The sequence below is a fragment of the Pleurodeles waltl genome, chromosome 12 (genome assembly GCF_031143425.1).
Source record: "Pleurodeles waltl isolate 20211129_DDA chromosome 12, aPleWal1.hap1.20221129, whole genome shotgun sequence".
In the NCBI taxonomy this organism is placed as follows: domain Eukaryota; kingdom Metazoa; phylum Chordata; class Amphibia; order Caudata; family Salamandridae; genus Pleurodeles; species Pleurodeles waltl.
Window position 1 is genome coordinate 640,417,812 of NC_090451.1, and position 26,033 is coordinate 640,443,844.

Below are 26,033 nucleotides of genomic sequence, written 5' to 3' on the forward strand. Positions count from 1 at the left end.
CTAGTATACTTGTATGATTTTAGAAAGGACATCTAATAAAGTTAGTGAACGAGAAATGATTGAGGGGATCATGGCACTGTAGACATAATGCAATTGTAAACATTCAGAGCTCAAAAACACTAACTTCCTTACCATGCTGCACCACCCACCCCAAAAACATTCTAATAATCAACTTGCATGGGAAGAAAACCTATGCAAGAAGCAATTCTGTAAAATTAGGTCACTACCCACAAGAAAATGTGAAATTACATGTTCTTAAGGTGGCCTGGCATACTCTGGCAAACAATCGACTCACAGGAGAGCCCCTCTGAGGAAACCTTGATCACCCTTTCCCCATTCACAAAATAAGCACAGACAGTAGTTCAGTTCAATACTTTATTTTACAATGTGCAGTAAGACAAGGTCTGGTCACCAAAGATTTCCTCCAAGAGGCTTCCTGTGGGAGGAGAGTCACCTACAAAAAAAAAAAAAAAACACAAGATGAAGAAAGTGAGTGAGGCAGCTACAGCCACCAGAGATGTTGAAGCATCCAAGATAGACTAAGATTCTTTACAAGTTTCCTCCACTCAGTTGTAAACCAAACAGGCAAGATTCCCTCTTCAACCTACAGTGGAGGCAAGGCACCCCCCCCCCCCCCTCACCCTCCAAGGATCTCAGAATTAGAAAAATTGAGTACAGAGGTCACTGCCTTGTTACCTGGTTAAGATGTCTCAAGTACACATGTAGTCATACACCCCTTGAAGGAGTTGCTGGGCCACTCTTTGCAGAGATTACAGCATTGAGTATCATCATTCTCAGGAAGCTTACAACTCTACTTGCATGCAGTATCTGCAAGTAGGGTTGTAGGCTTCATAAGAATGATAAAGCTCCCATGTGCTGTAATCTCTGCTTGCAAAGCGTGGCCCAGCAACTCATGTTTCAAGGTGTGAAGACTACCAAGGGATGTATTGGTCCATCAATTTAAAGCCAGATCCATGGGACTAGCCTGCTACAGGACATCTCAGTAGGAGACCATTTTATAGGATCCCCTTTCCTCGTATAAAAAGAAGACAGGATGCTTTCTTTGCACCATCCGACCTTCATATTAACAGTTTCCTAATTTCCCTGCAGACTCAGTTAAAGCTTTATCCAAATGATGCAAAGCTAAAGGGAGTGTGTGGCATAATGGCCAGAGCTGCTGTTTTCAGAACTGGAGGAACCAGGTTCAAGTCTCAGCTTATAATCCTGCAACTGGGTAAATCAATTAAGCACTATGCCTACAAATCAACACTGAGACCCTCATAAGTAACACACTTTTATATAATTCATGTAACACTGCATAAACCCATTTACCTTTTGTAGTGCAGGCAATGTTGGATACAGACAGGCTTCCCAGCAGAAAGGACAAATGAGGATCACCAGGTCAAGAGCAGAAGGCTGTGGAAAAGCGTAGAGTATTAGAATCTGAAACCCCTACACGCTGTTCAGTTTCCTATGACAATTGGTAAAAGAATTGGACAGAAAGTGTAACAGTAAGACCCAAAGACTTCTGTACTGAAGGCTCCAGCTTTTGCCACACTCAAAGGGTGTCCCTTCTGGTTATAGTAGTAAATTTGACTAGTCTCAAAATGCAGTCGGTGGTTCTCTTGAATACCTTAACTAGGTCAAATTAATCTCTGCAGTTGACACGAATACTACAGCCAGTTCATCCCCCAGTACATCCAAGGAAAACGGGTAGTCATGCGGCATGACAGCCACACGATGTCCTCACCTCCCACCAAATCATTACCAAATCCACTGCTTAACATCCAACTCAGGGCTATGGAAAGACATTTCACTTTACTATACACACCCTACAAATCAATTTAAAGTGTTTCTAGAAAGAATTGCAGGGTGAATAGTATTCATTTAAACTAAAAATTGATGCAGATTCAATTTTAATCCTGCAATCCTGTGCTACTGGTTTTCTTCCACCGGTCTCAAACACCCTTTTCAGAACATAAAAAGGCAGCCAGGTTCTATAGACAGGAGTTTAAAGAACATTTTCTGGTAACAGTATTTCAACACTAACAGGGATTTAATATGGGACAGTTTCTATTCTATTGCAATATTTAATACTGTAAGTAATTCAGTTTATGTTATGGTAATTTGAATTACATTTCCTTAATTGGGAATCCATGATTTAGTTGCCTCAGTTTTCATTTTCAGGAATTGCAACACATTGTGTAAACCCATAACTTACCCTTGAAACAGCTTGAATAGGTTCCAAGCAGAATTGTAGACAACTTAACCACCATCTGTGCTTCAGGAATTGCTGCAGGACTGCAACACCAAAGGCTGCCTCTAAAGCTGTGAGTAATTAATAGATAGCAAAAAATTAGTACAAAGCTCAGGTGGAGAATCCAATATCTTCAGGTGGGAAAGGGACTTAATATTTGGGCATGGTGTCCAGCAATAAAGCCTTCCAGTGTAAAAGCTAGCAGCTCTCTGCCATAGCTTCTCTAGAGATTGGAGTTTTTCACTGCGAGATGCCTGAATAGAGGCGTTCTGAGGGACCCTGGGGTGCCAGAATTCAGGCTATCTCGAGAGAGGCGACAGACCAGAGCCAATCTCTGCCACCTCTCAAATGACGTCAGCACTACAGCCGGTTCCCCCAGTGGATACCCCCCCCTTTGTGCTGTATATTGGGTGCCCACTGGGGGCCCCGGCTGCAGTGCTGAGGTCAGGCTTAAATAAAAGCCACTTTATTAAAATTTAGTCAGACCATAATAGAAATAAGGTAGAGAAAGGGGAAATAAAGGATAGGAAAGAGGAAATGTTGCTAGCAGACTGAAGGGCCCTGGTATGGCAGGATGCTAGATTCTTCCAACCCCTCTCAGCCCTATTGAATTGATCAGTTACCAAAACAACTTCCAACTTATGCTACATTTGTAGCAAACAGTCTGCACTCAGTAGGCAGGACTGGTAAGATGCTGGCTTTTGGTAACCCCACCCACAGCAGAATGGACAGGAGCATAGCTGGAAAGGGGGTGCTACATCCCTCCCCAATAAATTGTTTAGGTACACTGGTGATTTTAGTCCTGTACGGCGAGGTGTCTGATTAGACCAGAATCTATTTTTAGACAAAAAAAGGTTTTTAAATAAAGTCCTCAAACCGTGAGTTTACCAGTTCTCCCCTCACCTCAACTAATCTGTATAGCTCAACCTTTCTACAGCCCCTTCAGTCACTCGCGTGCTGTAAGGCAATGCCCCCCCCCCCCCCCCCCAACTTTTTGCCTTTTGTTGATGCCAGTTATGATTGAAAATGTGCTGGGACCCTGCTAACCAGGCCCCAGCACCAGTGTTTTCCCTAAACTGTACTTTTGTTCCCACAATTGGCACAGTTCTGGCACCCAGATAAGTCCCTTGTAAATGGTACCCCTGGTACCAAGGGCCCTGATGCCAGGGAAGGTCAAAGGGCTGCAGCATGTTTTATGCCACCCTGGGGACCCCTCACTCAGCACATGCACAATGCCTCACAGCTTGTGTGCTGGTGCGGAGAAAATGACTAAGTCGACATGGCACTCCCTCGGAGTGCCATACCTTCTCAATGGCAGTTTCCTCAGAGTGCCATATCCTCAACCCACTGCCTGTCGCATAGGTAAGTCACCCCTCTAGGAGGCCTTACAGCCCTAAGGAAGGGTGCACTATACCACAGGTGAGGGCATGTGCATGAGCACTATGCCCCTTCAGTGTCTAAGCTAAACCTTAGACCTTGTAAGTGCCAGGTAGCCTTAAGAATATATGGTCTGGGAGTATGTCAAACATGAACCCCACAGTTCCATAATGGCTACACTGAAAACTGGGAAGTTCGGTATCAAACTTCTCAGCACAATAAATGCACTGATGCCAGTGTGCAATTTATTGTAAAAAAAACACCGAGGGCATCTTAGATATGCCCCCCCCTGAATACCAGTCCGACTCCTAGTGCTAGGCTGACCAGCTTCTGCCAGCCTGCCACAACCAGACGAGTTGCTGGCCACATGGGGAGAGTGCCTTTGTCACTGGCCAGGAACAAAGCCTGTACTGGGTGGAGGTGCTTCTCACTTCCCCTGCAGGAACTTTAACAGCTGGCGGTGAGCCTGAGGCTCAGGTCTTGACAGCACCCCAGGGCATCCCAGCACTTTTGGTGGCAAGGCTGGAGGAGATAGGAGGAGTCACCCACCAGTCAGGACAGCCCCCAAGGTGCCCTGAGCTGAGGTGACCCCCCCCTGCCTTTAGAAATCCTCCAGCTCGAGATTGGAGGATTCCCCAATAGGATTAGGGAGGTGCCCCTCCCCTCAGGGGGGAGGCACAAAAAGGGTGTAGCCACTCCCCAGGACAGTAGCCATTGGCTACTGCCCCCCCAGTCCTAAACACCCCTAAATTTAGTATTTAAAGGCACCGAGAACCCAGGAAATCAGATTCCTGCAACCTACACAAAAAACTGCTGCCTTGAAAGCCCTGCAGAGAAGACAACTGCTTTGGCCCCAGCCCTACCGGCCTGTCTCCTGACATGAAGAAAACTGCAACAGCGACACATCTGACAGGGACCAGCGACCTCTGAAGCCTCAGAGGACTGTCCTGAAATCCGAAGGACCAATAGACTCCTGAGAACAGCGGCACTGTTCACCTACAGCACCATTTTTGCAACTTTAACATCCAAAGAACTCTCTTCCCGGCGGAAGCGTGAGACTTCACCTGACACCCCCAGCTCAAGCTCCAGAGAACTAACACTACAGGGATGACTCCCAGGTGACTGCAACCTTGCAAGTAACCCGAGACAACCCACGCAGAGAATCCAGAGGCTTCCCCTGACCGCGACTGCCTGGAACAAAGAACCTGACGCCTGGACCAAGCACTGCACCCGCAGCCCCCAGGACCAGAAGGAACCGAACTCCAGTTCAGGAGTGACCATCCGGTGACCCACTTCCTAGCCCAGGTGGTGGCTGGCCCGAGAAGAACCCCTGTGTCCCTCCATTGATTTCTATTACAAACCCCACACCTGCTTTGCACACTGCACCCAGCCACCCATGTGCCACTGAGGATGTGTTGTGTCTACTTGTCCCCTTCCCCTCCCAGTGCTCAACAAAACCTCCCAGTGCTCAACAACCCCCCCCCCCCCCCGGTCTGCCCTCCGAAGACACAGGTACTTACCTCTAGGCAGACTGGAACTGGAGCACCCCTGTTCTCCATAGGCGCCTATGTGTTTTGGGCACCTCTTTGACCTCTGCACCAGACAGGAGCTGCTGGTGTGGTAACTTTGGAGTTGCCTTGAATCCCCCCCCCCCCCCCCCCCCCCCCAACGGTGGGCTGCCTTTGCCCAGGAACATGCCTTACTTACCTGAAAAACCGACCATTACTTCTCCCACAGGAACTGTTGATTTTTGCACTGTGTCCACTTTTAAAATAACTTATTGCCATTTTAACAAAAACTGTATGTTACTGCTCTAATTAAAATTTCCGTACTTAGCTGTGTGGAGTACCTTGCTTTTTGTGTATTTACTTCAAATCTTGAGGTTCTAAAATAAAGATTTTTCTATATAGAAACTGGCCTGGAGTGAAGTCTGAGTGTGTTCAACAAATGCTTAACACTACCCTGTGATAAGCCTACTGCTTGACCACACTACCACAAAATAGAGCATTAGAATTATGTAATTTTGCCATTATCTTACCTCTAAGGGGAACCCTTGGACTAAGCACACTATCTCACTTTGAGATAGTATGTAGAGCCAACTTACTACACATGCACCCTGTCCTCCTATAATTATTTTAACCAATGCCAGCATGATAGTTGTAAAGTCTGAAGCGCACACCTTCCCAAATCCTATTGACCAAGATATGGTCCTGAGAACATATGGCTTATACCTTCATTGTGCGCATGACCACAAATAATTTCGTATTCTGAGATTACTTTGTAGCCAAGTTGAAACTTTCTGGACTTAGTTTTGGAAGTTAAGTACAGACTACAGTGGTCAGTACTATAGATTAGTGCTCATGGGACACACCAGGAGGGCCTGTCGTTTGCAGTGTGCAATTCATACATTTTGCCTGGATAGGTCAGCTTCAGCTGGTGACAGTTCAGAGCCTGCACCTAAGAGCAAGGCTGAAGGCACATTTAAAAAAAAAAAAAAAAAAAAATAGATGGCAGGAAACATAGGAAAATTAAGGGGGTGTGACCACTTCAGCTGGGACCAACCCCTAAGGTGCCCAGAGCTGAAGTGCCCCTCCCAGCAGAATCCACCATCTTGGTTTGGAGGACAGGGACCAATAGGGTTAGATTGGTGTCTCACCCCCTCCCCAAAGGGAGGACACACCAGAAGGGTGTAGCCACCCTCAGAACTGTAGCCATTGGCTACTGCCCTGACCGGCTATGCCCCTAAATCCAATACTTAAGGGCCTCTAACCAGCTCACCAGCTTCCTGTGACCTAAAAAAGAAAGGACTGCTAAGCTGAACCCCAGCAGAGAAGACTGTAGACACCAACTGGCTTGACCCCAGGCCTTTCTCCGGCTTCTGAAGCCCTGCAACCAAGAGTGGATACATCCTGCAGGACCCGTGACCTCTTAAAAGCCTCAAGAGGAATGCCTGCACCCCAGAGGACAGATCTCCCATGAACAGCAGCCCTGTCCAGAAGGGAACAAAACTCCAGAACAACCCTGGATCCTTGAGTCCTGCCCACTCTGCACCCAAAGCCATTGTTTAGATGACCTGACCAACTAGAGTTGGTCCCCCAGTGATCCTGACCTAGTGTCGCAACATAACACCTTCAGCCTCAAACAGGAGGACCTCCCCCCCCCCCCCCCGACCGAGAGAACCGGATGAAGATTCCTGATGCCAAAAGGTACCCCTGCAGGCCCCTGGCCTTGGGGAATCTGACCTTCACTGCATCAACATCCAACCCCTCCCTATTGTCCAGCCTTTGGTTTTCCAGAACCAACCCCCTGGACTTAGCCTGCAGCATCTGTGACACCCCCCCCCCCCCCGGGTCCCCCATAGGAAGGCATTGAGTCACTGCTTGCACTCTACATTCAGCTGCCCCTGTGCTGCAGAGGGTGTTGGTGCTGACCTGTGGACCCCCACACATCATGCTCCTCTAAACTTACCTGCAAGCAGGCCCAATTCTGAGTGCCTACAGTCTCCAGGGGAGCCCATGTTAAATTGACCTCTGCACCTGGCCAGCCCAGTGTTGCTGGGTGTTTAACTTGAACTCCAACCTGTTGACATCCTAACCCCTGGAGACTGTCTGCAAGTCTTGTACATACCTTGAAACCGTGCCTCAAAGTCCTACTGATCAAGATAAGCTCATGAGAATGTTAGAATAATAACTTGTCCATTGAGCAAATGTCCACAATCCTGGTCTTAAGAGATTTTTTTTACAGGAAAGTTGAAGCTTTAGTGTTGGAAGTTGAGTACAGAAAAAAATGTAATTACTGGAGATTAATACTGGTGGGATTTGCTAGGGAAGCCATTCCTTTGCAGTGTGCAATTTGCACCTCCCCCCCGTTAGGTCAGCTTCAGCTGGTGATGGCGTTATGAGCCTGCATATAAAGGTGAGGCCAAAGGCACAGTAAAAAGAAGGTAATGGCTGAGAAGCACAACCTTCAGGGCCTCAACCGCACTATTACAAGTTGGCAGCAGTTCCAACACTGCACCATACTGGATGGCTAGGGTGCCAGCAAGATTTGTTTACTCCCTACCACTAGGATAAAGCAAAACTAACTTCAGACCCTAGTGATTAAGACATTCTGGTTGCAAGTAGATGCAAGGTTGTTGTGGAAAGACTGGCTACAAACAATTAGTAAGTGACTACACTGGTAGTCAATTTCACATATTAGTTTGCCATTTACAGGTCCAGTTATAACTCGAAGCTAGCTGGATAGTCATAATGGAGCTTTCCTCATCGGAGCTGGAAAGAGGGAACTCGCCAAATCAAATAAAGGCTTTTCAAAACGATCACTACTCAAATGGACAGTCACAAGGCCATTTAGGAGGTGGTTCAGTGTTAAACGTTCTACCTACAAGTCTGTTAAGAGAAAGCAGAGCCATGCATGATGCAAGTCATGAAAAGAGGTCCTTCCTCATCATGCAAATGTGCAGAGTTTAACTAGAGAAAAGTGTTTGAGGGGGGCTGGCTTGATCACGAGAGCAGTTTGGTTGGCATCAGATTCCCTGGTGAAGGCAAGAGCAGAGCTAATGGTACATAACTATTTTCTTCTTTCTATATAGGCAATTCATCCTTCAGCCTAGGAAGACTAGTTCCCAGATGTTCATTTAAGAGTGATTTTCTAGCCTCCAAAAAAGAGAGCTGAAAGTGGTCTGTTCTGGCCTAAAACAAAGTTGAGTTGGAAGACAATTACAATGGCAGGGTGAGATATGACTCTTAAACACCCTTAATGCAGTAATTAAGTTGATAGCCAGGGTCATCGGGTGGAGAGGAGCTTTTCTGAAAAAGTTGCAGTTGAAACCTACCTCTTACTGTGTAAAAGTGTACTAGCGACAAGGTAGGCTTTCTGCAGTTAGGATTTTTCTTCCAGTTTTAAGACATCCAAGTCCTTGTTCCCCTGTGTGTGCACAGCTGCTGTAGATCATTTCTGCATGTGTTCTATCTGCGTTCATTGAGTCAGGCTACAGACACTTTAGTCTTGAACAGAAGAACTCCTTGAGTGCCAGTATTTACCACGTTTCAGTACTAGTGTTGCCAGATTACTCAGGACTACATTTGAATGCAGTCCTCTTTTTCCTGAAAGCACTCTACAAGGACACTGCCAAGTAGAACAATTCAACAGCACCGACTTAAACCCTGAGAATTCAGATCCCAGGACAGGAGAAGTTGTCTTAGCAGCTCCCCCCCCCCCCCCAAATAAATTCGGTTTTCCCCCCTTTGGAACATGTGCTTTTAGTCATGCGAGGTGTGTTGGATTGGACCAGAAGTTTAAAGACAAGGTACTCTAAAGTCCGCAAAAAATAGTGAGTTTACCAAAAACTGTTTTGCCCTCACTTTCATCCCTCAACCGGTCTGTATTCCTCACCCTTTCTACTACTCTGTAAATCAATTGCATGCACCCTGCCCTCCTATAATGTATTTTATATGCCAGGATGATGGTTGTAAAATCTGAAGCTCGCCCATTCCCAGATCCTTTTGACCAAGATACGCTCCTGAGAATGTATGGATTATAACTTGTCCATTGTGCACATGACCACAATCTTATCTTCATAATCTGAGATTTCTTAGTAGTCAACTTGAAGCTTTCTGGCCTTAGTTTTGGAAGTTGAGTACAGACAATAAAGTCTTTCCCAGAGATTAGTGCTTGTGGGATAAGCGGGGGGGGAGGGCTGTCCTTTGCAGTGTGCAATACATACATTTTGCCTGGTTAGGTCAGCTTAAGCTGGTGACGCAGTTCAGAGCCTGCACTTAAGAGAAAGGCAGAAGGCACATTAAAAATAAGGTAATGTGCCGAGATTGACAACCTTCAGGTTGTTCATAGACCTACTGTAACTTACCAGTTCCAACACTGCACCCAAAATTGAATATAGGGTGCCAGCAAGAAATCAATTTTTGCTCTCTACCACCAGATAGAAGCAAGCTAACTTCAGATCCAAGTGATTAAGACTTTCTGGTGGCAAGTAAATGCAAGGTTATGGAAAGACTAGCTACAAAGACAACTAGTAAATTAGTAATACTGTTAGTCACATTAAATTACTTCGCCGTTTACAGGTCCAGTTATAACTAGAAGCTAGCTGAATAGTCATAATGGAGCTTTCCTTGTCTTGAGCTGAAAGGAGGACACCTGCCAATTCAAATAAAAGGACAGTCAAAAAGGCCTTTTGGAAGTTTGTGTTAAACGTTCTACCTACAAGTCAGTTAACAGATAAATCAGCCATGCAGGATGTTGGTCATGAAGAGCTGTACGTCATTTTAGGCAGATGTACTGAGTTTAACTATAGAAAGTGTTAGTGGGGGAGACAAGTTACCATTCCCAGAATTCATTCAAGTGATTTTCTAGCCTCGAGAAATGTAGAGCTGAAAGTGTTTTGGCCCAAAAAAAAAAAAACTTTGCTAGTCAATTTTATGACGGTAAGCCAAAATTTGGCTCTTAAACACCCTTAATGCACTCATTGTTTGGAGATAGGCAGGTTATTTTGGGGTGGGGGCTTTTCTGGAAAGCTGAAGTTTAACCTACCTTATATATGTAGGCAAGTGCAGTAACAACAAAGTTTCTGCAGTCAAGATTGTTTCCGGTTTTCAGGCAGTCAAGTCCCTCCATGTACACAGCTGCTGTAGTAGAGTATTTGTACATGTGTCTATCAGTGTTCACCAAGTTGTTACAAAGCCACAATGTAGTCATCACTAGAACACTCCTCAAGTCAGTCTTTACAACATGCATAATCAGTACCAGTGTTTCTAGAATACTCAGGAGTACACTGTTTTAATGCAGTCACATCTTTCCTGAAAAGACTACAAGGACAGTGCAAAGGAGACCAATTCAACAAGGTTAACTTATGCACTGAGAATTCAGATCCAGGACTAGAAGAATTAAGTCATGGACACACTAATTTTTAGTACCATACACAAACCACAGGGAAACCAACAGAAACACATTGCAACGATAAAGACTGGCCAATTCATTGCTAGCTGCTGAAGTAAGATCACTAGTGGAATAATGCCCTCATGGAAGACCCACTATAGAACCAGGTAAGTACTCCATGCCCAGGCATATCAAAACACTGGAAGCAAAAGAAATTGAAAGGCTTTGGACTGCCAATGCAAACTATCCCGCGGTATACCAGCTTGTTATACTGCACCTCTAAGACAACCTAAAAGAAAAGAACAAAAAGTTACAGAAAACTCAAGCTAAAACAAAACAGGAACTTCATTCGTTGTTAAGTCTGAAAACCTGCAACTGCTCAGTCAAAGCCACAGCTGGCCCACCACACTGAAGATCTTCCAGTTGATCAAAGGTTAGCAGGCAAAATACCACCTCCACTTCCTGCAAAGGTGAAATATACTCACCAATATGAGAAGTTAATAAAAGTTACAGGAGACAGAGCCAGCTACAAGCCTGCATTAAAAGAGAAATAGATATTACAACACACGCCATCTGTAAAAGAAAAACATGGAATCACAGATCACAATACCAATCTCACAAATTGAGAGATGTGCCACAACATTCATAACTTCCAACTGTGGTACGCAGTAATGGTCCAAAGCTGGAACAGAACCCTTACATGGAGGAATATTTTCTTAGTAACAGATCTCAAAATCGAGTTAAGAATTACAGTACCCTAAAGAGAGAACAGCTGCCAAAAACTTACCACCTTCCCAGGTTCACAATAAAAATTACTCCTCCTTAAAGCCCTCTCCCACATCCTTTAACTAAAGTCCTAGTGCTCTGAGCAGTCGGTAAGCTTTGATAAAATAAGCTTGCAGAAACCATCATCTCACTTGAACTGCAGCCTAAGAAACGGACATTAGCACCTTACAAAGCACATTGGGGAGGGGGGCGGCAAAAAAACGCAACACAAACCTCAAAGAGCATTACTTAATTTAATCAGAAGACTGACTTCAATTGCCAACGGCCCACACAAAATCCCCCCCAAACAAAGCCCAAATGCTATATAAGCGTCCCCCTTCCACTTACATCACCAGTTCCCACACAATGCAAACTGAAAGAAAGCAACCTTTCAGTTTCCACCACCTGCATTTCAGAATATCCCGCAGCTCACTTCTCCATGCTAAACTGTATGCATCTGAACTGTATCCCTAAATTAAAAAATAATTTAGGAATAGTTTAACATTAACGTGTTGGATAGTGTTTAGAATTCTCCCATTCCCGAATGCATTTTTTTAATGGAATTATTCCATTATACATTGAACTACAACTCCCAAAATACAGTCATGTGTTAGATAAAAAAAAACATCCTTAACAAGTCACTTAACCATAACGATACAAAAAAAATGTTTAAGTGGAAGAAAGCACTTAACATGAAGCGCACATTTTTCTTAATAACCACCATAATACTAAGTACGTACCGTTAAACACCATAAACCTCAAAACGAGCAGAGCTAAAATGGATAAAATAAAACATCAGTTTGGACCACATTAACTTAAACTATAAACGAAACAAGCCCAAAGGAGAAAAAAAATCGAGTATTTTAAAGTGAATTATAGCAGCCTCTCAAAAATCAAACATTACCTCGTCAGAAAACACCATCTAGAAGGATTGTTGAAGACAAGTAAAAATGTACAACGTATATAAACGAAATACACCACCACCTCTCATCTACCCACCTCAGTCGTTAAACTTCATCCATGCTCTCTTGATGGGAGACGAGCATCAAACCCTAAACGACAAAACAAACAATTTACAAACAACAAAACCACCCGGAAAAGCACAACAAACAAGAAAAAGCAACACTCCTGCTAAAAATATGACGGACACCTAAACATGGTAACAAAAAAACATCTTCAAAAACCAATATGATTTCCATTAACCCACCTCCGTTATAACACAACCCACTTACCAAACATAAAATAAAATAAGACAGGCCGCCACTACACGGTTTTAAACCCACAGCCTGGGGGACGTGGCCAACTTTGGACGAATCATAGGCTCTCCGATAATTACAAGCCCAGCCTATTTCGGTCACGTGACAAGCTCCTGACCAATCCAAGGCTTCCAAGAGACCTTGGCGGCAGCGAGAAGAATGCAGGTGGGAGCAGAATAGATTGAAGCCTCGTGACCAATCCAGGTGTCATCGATTGAATCCTGAGTGAGAGTCGGGCTGTGATTGGACAGGTGGAGTTCGGGCGCTCGCGTCAGCTGCGTCTCTTTTGCCTCCAGGAGGTTTCTGGGTACCTGAGATTGGAAAGATGACAGACACGTGACTGGGACTTTCCATGGTTTAAGCAGGCTCAATTTATCACTGCGAACTTCTAACTCCGCGTGCCGTTAATGTGAAAAGGGGCCCATCTAGTGCACGGTTTATACACTGGCGTTGTAGGGGAAGTGGTTCTGGGGTAGGGTGAGAATAAAGGAAAGTGGAGTGATGGCATTTGCTTCCTCACGTGTGCACCTACACCTACAAAAATAGTTCACGTGAGTGCCATGGCTGGGAGGCGTATCACTAATTTATTTGTACTATTATTTTATTTTGTACCTTTGAAACTTGTTTGTGCAAAAAATATGCTCCCCACCTTTGGCAAGCAGCATTCTTTTTTTTTTTTTTACTTTTACAGCTTTTTGCATTTGTTTGCAAAAGCAACGCAGGCCTTCCAAAGGCAGACCCATTGGCCCCGTGAATGCTTGCTTTTAAATTTGTCATGGCTTCACCCAGTTTGTCAAGCTTGAGCTCCATTATAATAGGGCCAGATTTTTGTCATGCTTGTTTCCCATGTGCTACAGGCGCCGTCCTTAGTGCAAGAATTACATACAATAGGGGAGTGACATAATTTTTCCATGTGTGTTCCCATATGTCAAACATTACCTCGTGTATGCAAGAGCAAGTATTTTGAGATATATGCCCAATACCCTGGGTCCTCTCTAACAATGTAAATTATCACTAATAAGCCAGCACCAGCATTTCACCTTCATTGACCTCATATGACAAGAATGATCTCCAATATGCCAAGGACTGTCTTGGGTAATGCCCCCATCCATATAACAATGGAGCCCTTCCCCATAAACCGAGAATGACCTACTCTATGCCAGGACCAGCAGCACACTTATAAGCACAAACACCCTTTCCAAAACGTTCGTATAATCTCTTAAACACTTGCATACATTCACTCATTCTCATTCAAAAACACATTCATTCTCACACATTTGCTTTGACTCTCTCATACTTGCTTACTCTTTCACATGCTCACACAGTGTCTCTCACTCTCATACATGCACACACACATTCTTGCAGTTCCACACTATCACTCACACACACTGTCACTCACTCTCCCATTGTTGCAATCTGTTTTTGTTGTGGGCTTGCCGGCTACAAAGTTCTTGCCTGCTAGTGAAGCTTTTACAACATTTTGGGCCAGATTTTATTAAACTTTGACGAAGCGCTATGCAGCAAGACAACTTGCTGCTCTGCATTAAATGGAGCGGGCAGGAAATGCCCCATGTTTACCATAATATGGCATATTCCTGCTCTATCCTTGTGCTGCGTAGTGCCAACGCAGGCATCGTTGCGTCATAGTCTAAAGGTGCCTGGGTTGAGGGAGTATTGCATTTGTGTGGGAAGGGACACCTTCCAGCACAAAATTAATCCTTAGACAATTGATCCTCATTCGATGTGTGCTGCAGAATGCATCACACTTAGAAAGAATAAACAAGTGGAAATAAATACATTTCTCCTTGTTGCACCTCCCCTGGGAAGGTGTTGGAAATGGCCCTTTCTGCAAGGCACACTTTTTGCCTGTCTCCTCCTATTTTTCTGACCCTTCTTTGTTGGCTCTAGGGCTATGGGCACTTTATCAGTGCTAAAGTGCATGTGCTCTTTCCCTACAACTGGGTACAATTGGTTTAACCTTGTTTGGCTTATTTAATTACCTGTAAGTCCCTTGTAAAGTGCTATACCATATACCCAAGGTTGGTAAATTAAATGCTACTAGTGGGCCTACAGCACAGATTGTGCCACTCACAGAAGTAGCCTCTCAAACCTGTCTCAGGCCTGCCACCGCAGGGCCTGCGTGCGCAGTTTACTGCCTCACTGACTTGGAAAGTCAAACTACTTGCTGGGCAGGGAAGAGGATGCTTCACCGGGGTTCAGGTTCTCCAAGGCCTGGGCGCTGCGGGTGCAGTGTGTCCTTTAGGCGTCGGATATCTTCGTCCGGAGCTCGCGGTCAAGGGGGTCCTCTGGATTCTCTCTGCAGGTGTTGTCATGGAAGTTTGGATGGGTCAACCCAGGTTGGGCTCTTGCTCCCAATCGCTTTCTTGCTGGGTGGACCACCTGGACACGGGCCGTGGACATCAGGTGCACAGGGGTCAGGACTCAAGCATCCGGAGTGAGGTGGGAGTCCTTGGTTGAAAGTTACTTTTGGACAGAGCTGCTGTCCTCTGGAGTTCTCGGTCCTTTGGGGTGCAAGGCAGTCCTCTGGAGTTGGCAGAGGTCACTGGGCCCACTGGATGTGTCGCTGTTCTTCTTGCAGGTTCTTTGAAGCAGAATGTACTATATATTCCAAAGAAAAGGGAGAAAGGGCCCTCCTATATCTACCACCCCAAGGGGACAGGGCACTGTGACACAGTGAAAAAGCAAAACTCCCCAAGGGGAAGAAGCCGATCAGAACACAGTCTCAAAGTTTCAATCACTCCAATGATCAATCTCAAATTGGCAGATTTATATGATAAGATGAAAAATAAGGGAGGGGCTGGGGGTTGTCTTTAACATGGAGTATTTTATTGTTGTCCCTTAATTATAGATTAGAGGCTGTGAACCTGTTTGACAATATAGGGCCCCTCTGGATTATTTAACCCCTTCCCCGCCACGGACGTAATGGTTAGATTGGCCCTATTTTTAGGCCGATCTGCCCCCAAGGGGGGCAGAAAGCCACTAGACACCAGGGATTTTATTGTTGATTTGTATTTTTTGTGTTGGGGGGCGGCCCCTTGGGCAAGGGTCGCTCCCCTTTGGGGGCAAATGTATTTTACGTCGTTTCTGCCCCCCCTGGGGGCAGATTGGCCCTATTTTTAGGCCGATCTGCCCCCAAGGGGGGCAGAAAGCCACTAGACACCAGGGATTTTATTGTTGATGTGTATTTTTTGTGTTGGGGGGCGGCCCCTTGGGCAAGGGTCGCCCCCAGGGGCCCTCATGTATTTTTGGGCAGTTCTGCCCCCCTTGGGGGCAGAGAGGCCTATTTTTTTTAGGCCTTTCTTCCCCCAAGGGGGGCAGAATCCCAATAGCGCCAGAAATAGTATGTATGTATGTGTGCTTTGTGTTGGGGGGTGGCCCCTTGGGCAAGGGTCGCTCCCCCCAGGGGCGCAATGTATTTATTGTCGTTTCTGCCCCCCTTGGGGGCAGATTGGCCCTATTTTTAGGCCGATCTGCCCCCAAGGGGGGCAGAAAGCCACTAGACACCAGGGATTTTATTGTTGATGTGTATTTTTTGTGTTGGGGGGCGGCCCCTTGGGCAAGGGTCGCCCCCCAGGGGCCCTCATGTATTTTTGGGCAGTTCTGCCCCCCTTGGGGGCAGAGAGGCCTATTTTTTTTAGGCCTTTCTGCCCCCAAGGGGGGCAGAATCCCAATAGCGCCAGAAATAGTATGTATGTATGTGTGCTTTGTGTTGGGGGGTGGCCCCTTGGGCAAGGGTCGCTCCCCCCAGGGGCGCAATGTATTTATTGTCGTTTCTGCCCCCCTTGGGGGCAGATTGGCCCTATTTATAGGCCGATCTGCCCCCAAGGGGGGCAGAAAGCCACTAGACACCAGGGATTTTATTGTTGATTTTTATTTTTTGTGTTGGGGGGTGGCCCCTTGGGCAAGGGTCGCCCCTAGGGGCCCACATGTATTTTTGGGCAGTTCTGCCCCCCTAGGGGGCAGATATGCCTATTTTTTAGGCCTTTCTGTCCCCAAGGGGGGCAGAATCCCCATAGCGCCAGGGATACTATGTATGTGTGTGTGTGCTTTGTATGGGGGTGTGGCACCTTGGGCAAGGGTCGCCCCCCCCCAAAGGGTGCAATGTAATCTGGGTGATTTCTGCCCCCTCCCCTTGGGGGTAGATTGGCCTATTTTTTTTTTAGGCCCATCTTCCCCCAAGCAGAGAAGACTAGACACGGGAAAATGAAAAAATGGTTAGTGGCGGAGTGTTTGTCAACTGGCGAAGTATTTACTTTTATGATAATAACAGTTTTTCTCCTTTTTGTTTTAGTTCAAAGCTTTTGCTGACTTTGCTGTGGCTTGTTGCAGTTTTGGCAGTAGTTGTCCTGCGGTTTGCGTAGTTGCATGTTTTAGGTAAGTAAATAAATTTACTCCAAGTGAGTATTGTTGCAATGCATGAATGACATGTTTGTAGGTGGTGTACTGAATGCAGGATTGTGTGTGAAATTGTCCTTAGAGTTATGCACAATGATTATTGTGTTGTCTTATGTCTAATTTGCTTTTTTTTTTCTCTTTTTAGTGGGATATCGTTGGTGATTGCTGTGGCTGTGCAGAGTAGTTGCTGGTGAGTCAAGCTTTTTCAGGCAAGTGAGCAGTATAGTTTTTGAGTTTATAATTCTTAGTGATAAACCTATACTTTGTTACTTATCTTACACAGTGCTGGTTGTTGGTGGTGTATTTGTCCAGTTAATTTTAGTAGGAAGGATCATGGCCAGCCGTAGGATGACCGCTCAGCAGGTTGTTAGTGTGCTTTTTGAGTCATCTTCTGACCATGAATATGAGACTGACTCTGCATCTGAGGCAGAGGAGGAAGTGCAGGATTCTGGAAGTGAATTTTCTGTCAGAGATGAATCATCTGATGATGAAGCCACTCTCAGTGCTGATGAAGGGCCTGTTTTAGAGGAGGACAGTGATGTGCCAATGGTGCAGGAGCCAGCGGCTGAAAGGCTTCCCATTGGAAGACCTGACGCATGGGTTGCACCAAACATGGAGCAGCCACAGTTGCCTGCGTTTACTGGTTTTCCAGGGTGTCGAGTTAATACGGAAAACTTTTTGCCCGTCAACTTTTTTGAGTTGTTTATGGACGATATATTTTTGGAAGAGATTGTTGAGCAGACTAATTTGTATGCAGAGCAGTTTTTGAGGGACAACGCTGCCAGACTTAGGCCACACTCTAGAGCTAGCCGGTGGATTCCCACAAATCTGGAAGAGTTGAAAAAGTTCTTGGGTTTAACTTTTTTGATGGGGCTGATAAGGAAGCCGTCGCTGTCTTCATATTGGTCTACTAGTCCCTTGATGGCAACTGCTATATTTCCTGCCATCATGAGTCGTAACCGGTATGAGCTTCTTCTTCGGATGTTGCATTTTGTAGATAATGCTTTAGCCTTGCCACGAGATCATCCTGATTCTGACCGTCTTTTTAAGATTAGACCTGTCCTTGATCATTTGGTAGATCGGTTTTCAGAGATCTATGTTCCAGGGAAAGAAATATCTGTAGATGAGTCTTTGGTCCTGTTCAAGGGTCGTTTGGTTTTTAGGCAGTACATTCCTAGCAAGAGGGCACGGTATGGAATTAAATTGTATATGCTGTCAGAAAGTAGTACAGGATATGTTTATAATTTCCGGGTCTACACTGGTAGGGATTCCAATATTGACCCCCCTGGTTGTCCTCCCACTTTTGGAGTTAGTGAGAAAATTGTGTGGGAACTTGGTAGACGACTGTTTAACAAAGGTCACCATTTATATGTAGATAACTTCTACACTGGAGTTCGGTTGTTCAAGGAGTTGTTCAGAGTGGACACTGTTGCTTGTGGCACAATCCGCTCTAATCGGAAAGGCTATCCAAAAGAGCTTGTCTGTAAAAAACTTGAGAAGGGACAGTGCAGTGCCTTGCGGAATGATGAGCTGCTAGCTCTGAAATTTGTAGACAAGAGGGATGTATACATGCTAAGCACCATCCATGATGAGAGTACTTCACCTGTGGCTGTTTGGGGTCAGGTTGCCGAAGTGCGCAAACCTGTGTGCATCTTAGACTATAATAAGCACATGGGTGGTGTTGATAGAGTAGATCAGAGGTTAGAACCTTACACTGCTGCTCGTAAGTCTTATGTGTGGTATAAGAAATTAGCGCTTCACTTGTTCCACTTGGCAACTTTTAATGCTTTTGTTGTGTTTAAGGATAGTTCTCCAGAGTCAAGGATGACATTTGTGAAATTTCAGGAGTCTATCATAGCTAGCCTTGTTGTGCTGGAACAGGCAAGAGTTCCTAGAGAAGCAGTGGTGGAGGATGTGGCTAGATTGAAAGATCGTCACTTTGCTGAGCACATTCCTCCCACGGCCCAAAAAAACTTTCCTGCTAAGAGATGTAGAGTCTGTGCTCGAAGAGGTATCAGGAAGGAGACTAGGATGTACTGCCCTGATTGTCCTTCAAAGCCTGGGCTGTGTGTGGGTGGCTGTTTCAGGAGCTACCACACACAGAAGAATTATTGGGAAATTCCGTGAGCGTAAACTGGTGTTTTATATTTTTATATGTTCGGTTTCACGGTTGGCATTAGTCATGTATTCAGTTAGAGCTTTTGTGTTTGTAGTTTTGTACTAATTTATGATTAGTGGTTTCTTTGTTGTTTAAAAACAAAACAAAGGGGATGGCATGTGTAGAGTGGCGCTTGGCTGGCGGCGTGGGTGTGGTGGCGCTTGGCTGGCGGTGTGTGTGGGGTGGCGCTTGGCTGGCAGTGTGTGTGGGGTGGCGCTTGGCTGGCGGTGTGTGTGGGGTGGCGCTGGGCTGGCGGTGTGTGTGGGGTGGCGCTGGGCTGGCGGTGTGTGTGGGGTGGCGCTTGGCTGGTGGTGTGGGTGGGGTGGCGCTTGGCTGGCAGTGCCGGCCAAACGCCAGTCCACACACTCATCAGCTGGTGTGATTGCTGTATCAGGCATGTGGGCGTATGAAAGTGATGGGCCCTTGACTGGCGCTGTCTGTGGATGCGAGTCTTGTAATGTGCTGGGCCCGTGGCTGGCGGCGTGAATGGTCTAGTGCATGTCATGTATGAAAGGTGTGTGAATGGACTGTAAAGCGGTTGGTGCCTTGTCGTGGCTTTACAGCTCACGAGCTGTGAGTCATTGGTTCAGTTTTTTGGCCTTTCAGTTATTACCAGTGCATTTCACTTTTGTGAAATCTCTTGTTAATAAAATTTGATCTACTGAACCATCACTCACCCTCGTGCCAAATCCAACCAGTATGTGTGGTACAAATGACAAAACCTGCTCCGCTGTAATCAGGCGTCGCAGCACACTTGAGACACGCTAGGTGCCTCAGGTGGGACCCCGATGATGAAGCATGCCACCAACTTGGTTGGTGGGTGAGGGGTCTTCTTCACATAACCTAAGTGTGTTTCTTTTCACAATTTTAGTGTTTGGCACATCACGGACGTATGTGCACACATCAAAGTGATATATTCCAAAAATACCTGTGTTTGGGGGGGAGGGCCCACCTATGTTTTTGGTCCTGGGTGCGGCCGTCATGTAGGGAAACCTACAAAACCCAGAAACTTTTTAAAACTAGGCACCCCAAGGAGTCTAGGGAGGTGTGGCTTGTGTGGCTCCCCCAACATTTTCTTACCCAGACTCCTCTGTAAACCTCACAATTTGCATAAAAAGCATATTTTCCTGATTTTTCTTAGTAGGATCACCGCTCCAGCACAAAATTCCTACTCCCCAGTTTTCCCCTCAGTCTCCCAAGTAAAATGACACCTCACTTATGTGGGTCCCCAAAGCAGAGTCCGTCTAAAGATGTATAAAAGAATATGCCCTTATAAACTTGCTGTGCTATCCCTTCTATCCCTTCAGGTTTTGGGCCTTATTATGTTGCAGGCACCTGGGCCACCCACACAAGTGAGGTATCATTTTTATCGGGAGACTTGGGGGAACGCTGGGTGGAAGGAAATTTGTGGCTCCTATCAGATTCCAGAACTTTCTGCCACAGAAATGTGAGGAACATGTGTTTTTTTAGCCAAATTTTGAGGTTTGCAAAGGATTCTGGGTAACAGAACCTGGTCCGAGCCCCGCAAGTCACCCCTCCTTGGATTCCCCTAGGTCTCTAGTTTTCAGAAATGCACTGGTTTGGTAGGTTTCCCTAGGCGCCGGGTGAGCTACAGGCCAAAATCCGCAGGTAGGCACTGTTTTCTCCCAAAATTGTGGATGTGTCCACGTTGCGCTTTGGGGTGTTTCCTGTCGCAGGCGCTAGGCCTACCCACGCAAGTGAGGTATCATTTTTATCGGGAGACTTGGGGGAACGCTGGGTGGAAGGAAATTTGTAGCTCCTCTCAGATTCCAGAACTTTCTGCCACAGAAATGTGAGGAACATGTGTTTTTTTAGCCAAATTTTGAGGTTTGCAAAGGATTCTGGGTAACAGAACCTGGTCCGAGCCCCGCAAGTCACCCCTCCTTGGATCCCCCTAGGTCTCTAGTTTTCAGAAATGCACAGGTTTGGTAGGTTTCCCTAGGTGGCGGCTGAGCTAGAGGCCAAAATCTACAGGTAGTCACTTTGCTAAAAACAGCTCTGTTTTCTGTGATATGTCCACGTTGTGTTTTGGGGCATATCCTGTCGCGGGAGCTAGGCCTACCCACACAAGTGAGGTATCATTTTTATCGGGAGACGTGGGGGAACACTGGGTGGAAGGAAATTTGTGGCTCCTCTCAGATTCCAGAACTTTCTGCCACAGAAATGTGAGGAACATGTGTTTTTTTAGCCAAATTTTGAGGTTTGCAAAGGATTCTGGGTAACAGAACCTGGTCCGAGCCCCGCAAGTCACCCCTCCTTGGATCTCCCTAGGTCTCTAGTTTTCAGAAATGCACAGGTTTGGTAGGTTTCCCTAGGTGGCGGCTGAGCTAGAGGCCAAAATCTACAGGTAGTCACTTTGCTAAAAACAGCTCTGTTTTCTGTGATATGTCCACGTTGTGTTTTGGGGCATATCCTGTCGCGGGCGCTAGGCCTACCCACACAAGTGAGGTATCATTTTTATCGGGAGACGTGGGGGAACGCTGGGTGGAAGGAAATTTGTAGCTCCTCTCAGATTCCAGAACTTTCTTCCACAGAAATGTGAGGAACATGTGTTATTTTAGCCAAATTTTGAGGTTTGCAAAGGATTCTGGGTAACAGAACCTGGTCCGAGCCCCGCAAGTCACCCCTCCTTGGATTCCCCTAGGTCTCTAGTTTTCAGAAATGCACAGGTTTGGTAGGTTTCCCTAGGTGCCGGCTGAGCTAGAGGCCAAAATCTACAGGTAGGCACTTCGCAAAAAACACCTCTGTTTTTTTCCAAAATTTAGGATGTGTCCACGTTGCGCTTTGGGGTGTTTCCTGTCGCCGGCGCTAGGCCTACCAACGCAAGTGAGGTATCATTTTTATCGGGAGACTTGGGGGAACGCTGGGTGGAAGGAAATTTGTAGCTCCTCTCAGATTCCAGAACTTTCTGCCACAGAAATGTGAGGGACATGTGTTTTTTTAGCCAAATTTTGAGGTTTGCAAAGGATTCTGGGTAACAGAACCTGGTCCGAGCCCCGCAAGTCACCCCTCCTTGGATCCCCCTAGGTCTCTAGTTTTCAGAAATGCACAGGTTTGGTAGGTTTCCCTAGGTGGCGGCTGAGCTAGAGGCCAAAATCTACAGGTAGTCACTTTGCTAAAAACAGCTCTGTTTTCTGTGATATGTCCACGTTGTGTTTTGGGGCATATCCTGTCGCAGGCGCTAGGCCTACCCACACAAGTGAGGTATCATTTTTATCGGGAGACGTGGGGGAACGCTGGGTGGAAGGAAATTTGTGGCTCCTCTCAGATTCCAAAACTTTCTGCCACAGAAATGTGAGGAACATGTGTTTTTTTAGCCAAATTTTGAGGTTTGCAAAGGATTCTGGGTAACAGAACCTGGTCCGAGCCCCGCAAGTCACCCCTCCTTGGATCCCCCTAGGTCTCTAGTTTTCAGAAATGCACAGGTTTGGTAGGTTTCCCTAGGTGGCGGCTGAGCTAGAGGCCAAAATCTACAGGTAGTCACTTTGCTAAAAACAGCTCTGTTTTCTGTGATATGTCCACGTTGTGTTTTGGGGCATATCCTGTCGCGGGCGCTAGGCCTACCCACACAAGTGAGGTATCATTTTTATCGGGAGACGTGGGGGAACGCTGGGTGGAAGGAAATTTGTAGCTCCTCTCAGATTCCAGAACTTTCTGCCACAGAAATGTGAGGAACATGTGTTATTTTAGCCAAATTTTGAGGTTTGCAAAGGATTCTGGGTAACAGAACCTGGTCCGAGCCCCGCAAGTCACCCCTCCTTGGATTCCCCTAGGTCTCTAGTTTTCAGAAATGCACAGGTTTGGTAGGTTTCCCTAGGTGCCGGCTGAGCTAGAGGCCAAAATCTACAGGTAGGCACTTCGCAAAAAACACCTCTGTTTTTTTCCAAAATTTAGGATATGTCCACGTTGCGCTTTGGGGTGTTTCCTGTCGCCGGCGCTAGGCCTACCCACGCAAGTGAGGTATCATTTTTATCGGGAGACTTGGGGGAACGCTGGGTGGAAGGAAATTTGTAGCTCCTCTCAGATTCCAGAACTTTCTGCCACAGAAATGTGAGGGACATGTGTTTTTTTAGCCAAATTTTGAGGTTTGCAAAGGATTCTGGGTAACAGAACCTGGTCCGAGCCCCGCAAGTCACCCCTCCTTGGATCCCCCTAGGTCTCTAGTTTTCAGAAATGCACAGGTTTGGTAGGTTTCCCTAGGTGGCGGCTGAGCTAGAGGCCAAAATCTACAGGTAGTCACTTTGCTAAAAACAGCTCTGTTTTCTGTGATATGTCCACGTTGTGTTTTGGGGCATATCCTGTCGCGGGCGCTAGGCCTACCCACACAAGTGAGGTATCATTTTTATCGGGAGACGTGGGGGAACCCTGGGTGGAAGGAAATTTGTGGCTCCTCTCAGATTCCAGAACTTTCTGCCACAGAAATGTGAGGAACATGTGTTTTTTTAGCCAAATTTTGAGGTTTGCAAAGGATTCTGGGTAACAGAACCTGGTCCGAGCCCCGCAAGTCACCCCTCCTTGGATCCCCCTAGGTCTCTAGTTTTCAGAAATGCACAGGTTTGGTAGGTTTCCCTAGGTGGCGGCTGAGCTAGAGGCCAAAATCTACAGGTAGTCACTTTGCTAAAAACAGCTCTGTTTTCTGTGATATGTCCACGTTGTGTTTTGGGGCATATCCTGTCGCGGGCGCTAGGCCTACCCACACAAGTGAGGTATCATTTTTATCGGGAGACGTGGGGGAACGCTGGGTGGAAGGAAATTTGTAGCTCCTCTCAGATTCCAGAACTTTCTGCCACAGAAATGTGAGGAACATGTGTTTTTTTAGCCAAATTTTGAGGTTTGGAAAGGATTCTGGGTAACAGAACCTGGTCCGAGCCCCGCAATTCACCCCTCCTTGGATCCCCCTAGGTCTCTAGTTTTCAGAAATGCACAGGTTTGGTAGGTTTCCCTAGGTGGCGGCTGAGCTAGAGGCCAAAATCTACAGGTAGTCACTTTGCTAAAAACAGCTCTGTTTTCTGTGATATGTCCACGTTGTGTTTTGGGGCATATCCTGTCGCGGGCGCTAGGCCTACCCACACAAGTGAGGTATCACTTTTATCGGGAGACGTGGGGGAACGCTGGGTGGAAGGAAATTTGTAGCTCCTCTCAGATTCCAGAACTTTCTGCCACAGAAATGTGAGGAACATGTGTTTTTTTAGCCAAATTTTGAGGTTTGCAAAGGATTCTGGGTAACAGAACCTGGTCCGAGCCCCGCAAGTCACCCCTCCTTGGATTCCCCTAGGTCTCTAGTTTTCAGAAATACACAGGTTTGGTAGGTTTCCCTAGGTGCCGGCTGAGCTAGAGGCCAAAATCTACAGGTAGGCACTTCGCAAAAAACACCTCTGTTTTTTTCCAAAATTTAGGATGTGTCCACGTTGCGCTTTGGGGTGTTTCCTGTCGCCGGCGCTAGGCCTACCCACGCAAGTGAGGTATCATTTTTATCGGGAGACTTGGGGGAACACTGGGTGGAAGGAAATTTGTAGCTCCTCTCAGATTCCAGAACTTTCTGCCACAGAAATGTGAGGAACATGTGTTTTTTTAGCCAAATTTTGAGGTTTGCAAAGGATTCTGGGTAACAGAACCTCGTCCGAGCCACACAAGTCACCCCTCCTTGGATTCCCCTAGGTCTCTAGTTTTCAGAAATGCATAGGTTTGGTAGGTTTCCCTAGGTGGCGGCTGAGCTAGAGGCCAAAATCTACAGGTAGTCACTTTGCTAAAAACAGCTCTGTTTTCTGTGATATGTCCACGTTGTGTTTTGGGGCATATCCTGTCGCGGGCGCTAGGCCTACCCACACAAGTGAGGTATCATTTTTATCGGGAGACGTGGGGGAACGCTGGGTGGAAGGAAATTTGTGGCTCCTCTCAGATTCCAGAACTTTCTGCCACAGAAATGTGAGGAACATGTGTTTTTTTAGCCAAATTTTGAGGTTTGCAAAGGATTCTGGGTAACAGAACCTGGTCCGAGCCCCGCAAGTCACCCCTCCTTGGATCCCCCTAGGTCTCTAGTTTTCAGAAATGCACAGGTTTGGTAGGTTTCCCTAGGTGGCGGCTGAGCTAGAGGCCAAAATCTACAGGTAGTCACTTTGCTAAAAACAGCTCTGTTTTCTGTGATATGTCCACGTTGTGTTTTGGGGCATATCCTGTCGCGGGCGCTAGGCCTACCCACACAAGTGAGGTATCATTTTTATCGGGATACGTGGGGGAACGCTAGGTGGAAGGAAATTTGTGGCTCCTCTCAGATTCCAGAACTTTCTGCCACAGAAATGTGAGGAACATGTGTTTTTTTAGCCAAATTTTGAGGTTTGCAAAGGATTCTGGGTAACCGAACCTGGTCCGAGCCACACAAGTCACCCCTCCTTGGATTCCCCTAGGTCTCTAGTTTTCAGAAATGCACAGGTTTGGTAGGTTTCCCTAGGTGGCGGCTGAGCTAGAGGCCAAAATCTACAGGTAGTCACTATGCTAAAAACAGCTCTGTTTTCTGTGATGTGTCCAGGTTGTGTTTTGGGGCATATCCTGTCGCGGGCGCTAGGCCTACCCACACAAGTGAGGTATCATTTTTATAGGGAGACGTGGGGGAATGCTGGGTGGAAGGAAGTTTGTCGCTCCTCTCAGATTCCAGAACTTTCTGCCACAGAAATGTGAGGAACATCTGTTTTTTTAGCCAAATTTTGAGGTTTGCAAAGGATTCTGGGTAACAGAACCTGGTCCGAGCCACACAAGTCACCCCTCCTTGGATTCCCCTAGGTCTCTAGTTTTCAGAAATGCACAGGTTTGGTAGGTTTCCCTAGGTGGCGGCTGAGCTAGAGGCCAAAATCTACAGGTAGTCACTTTGCTAAAAACAGCTCTGTTTTCTGTGATA

At 46.4% G+C, this 26,033-nt stretch overlaps 1 long non-coding RNA gene across 2 annotated transcripts in view; it reads right to left on the reverse strand.

Annotated features, from left to right (window-relative positions):
- Positions 1-12,598, reverse strand: part of LOC138268487 (uncharacterized) — a 38,449-nt gene extending 25,851 nt beyond the window's left edge. Inside the window, exons 1-7 of one of the 2 annotated variants that reach the window (XR_011200017.1) lie at positions 12,498-12,598; positions 12,290-12,342; positions 12,031-12,063; positions 11,011-11,059; positions 2,222-2,328; positions 1,333-1,416; positions 362-454 (exon numbers count right to left, since the gene is read on the reverse strand). This is a non-coding gene — a long non-coding RNA (uncharacterized lncRNA). Of the gene's footprint in view, positions 1-361; positions 455-1,332; positions 1,417-2,221; positions 2,329-11,010; positions 11,060-12,030; positions 12,064-12,289; positions 12,343-12,497 lie in introns of those variants that run through there. The other variant, XR_011200018.1, reaches the window with a different exon arrangement.
- Between the last annotated feature and the right edge of the window lie 13,435 nt (positions 12,599-26,033).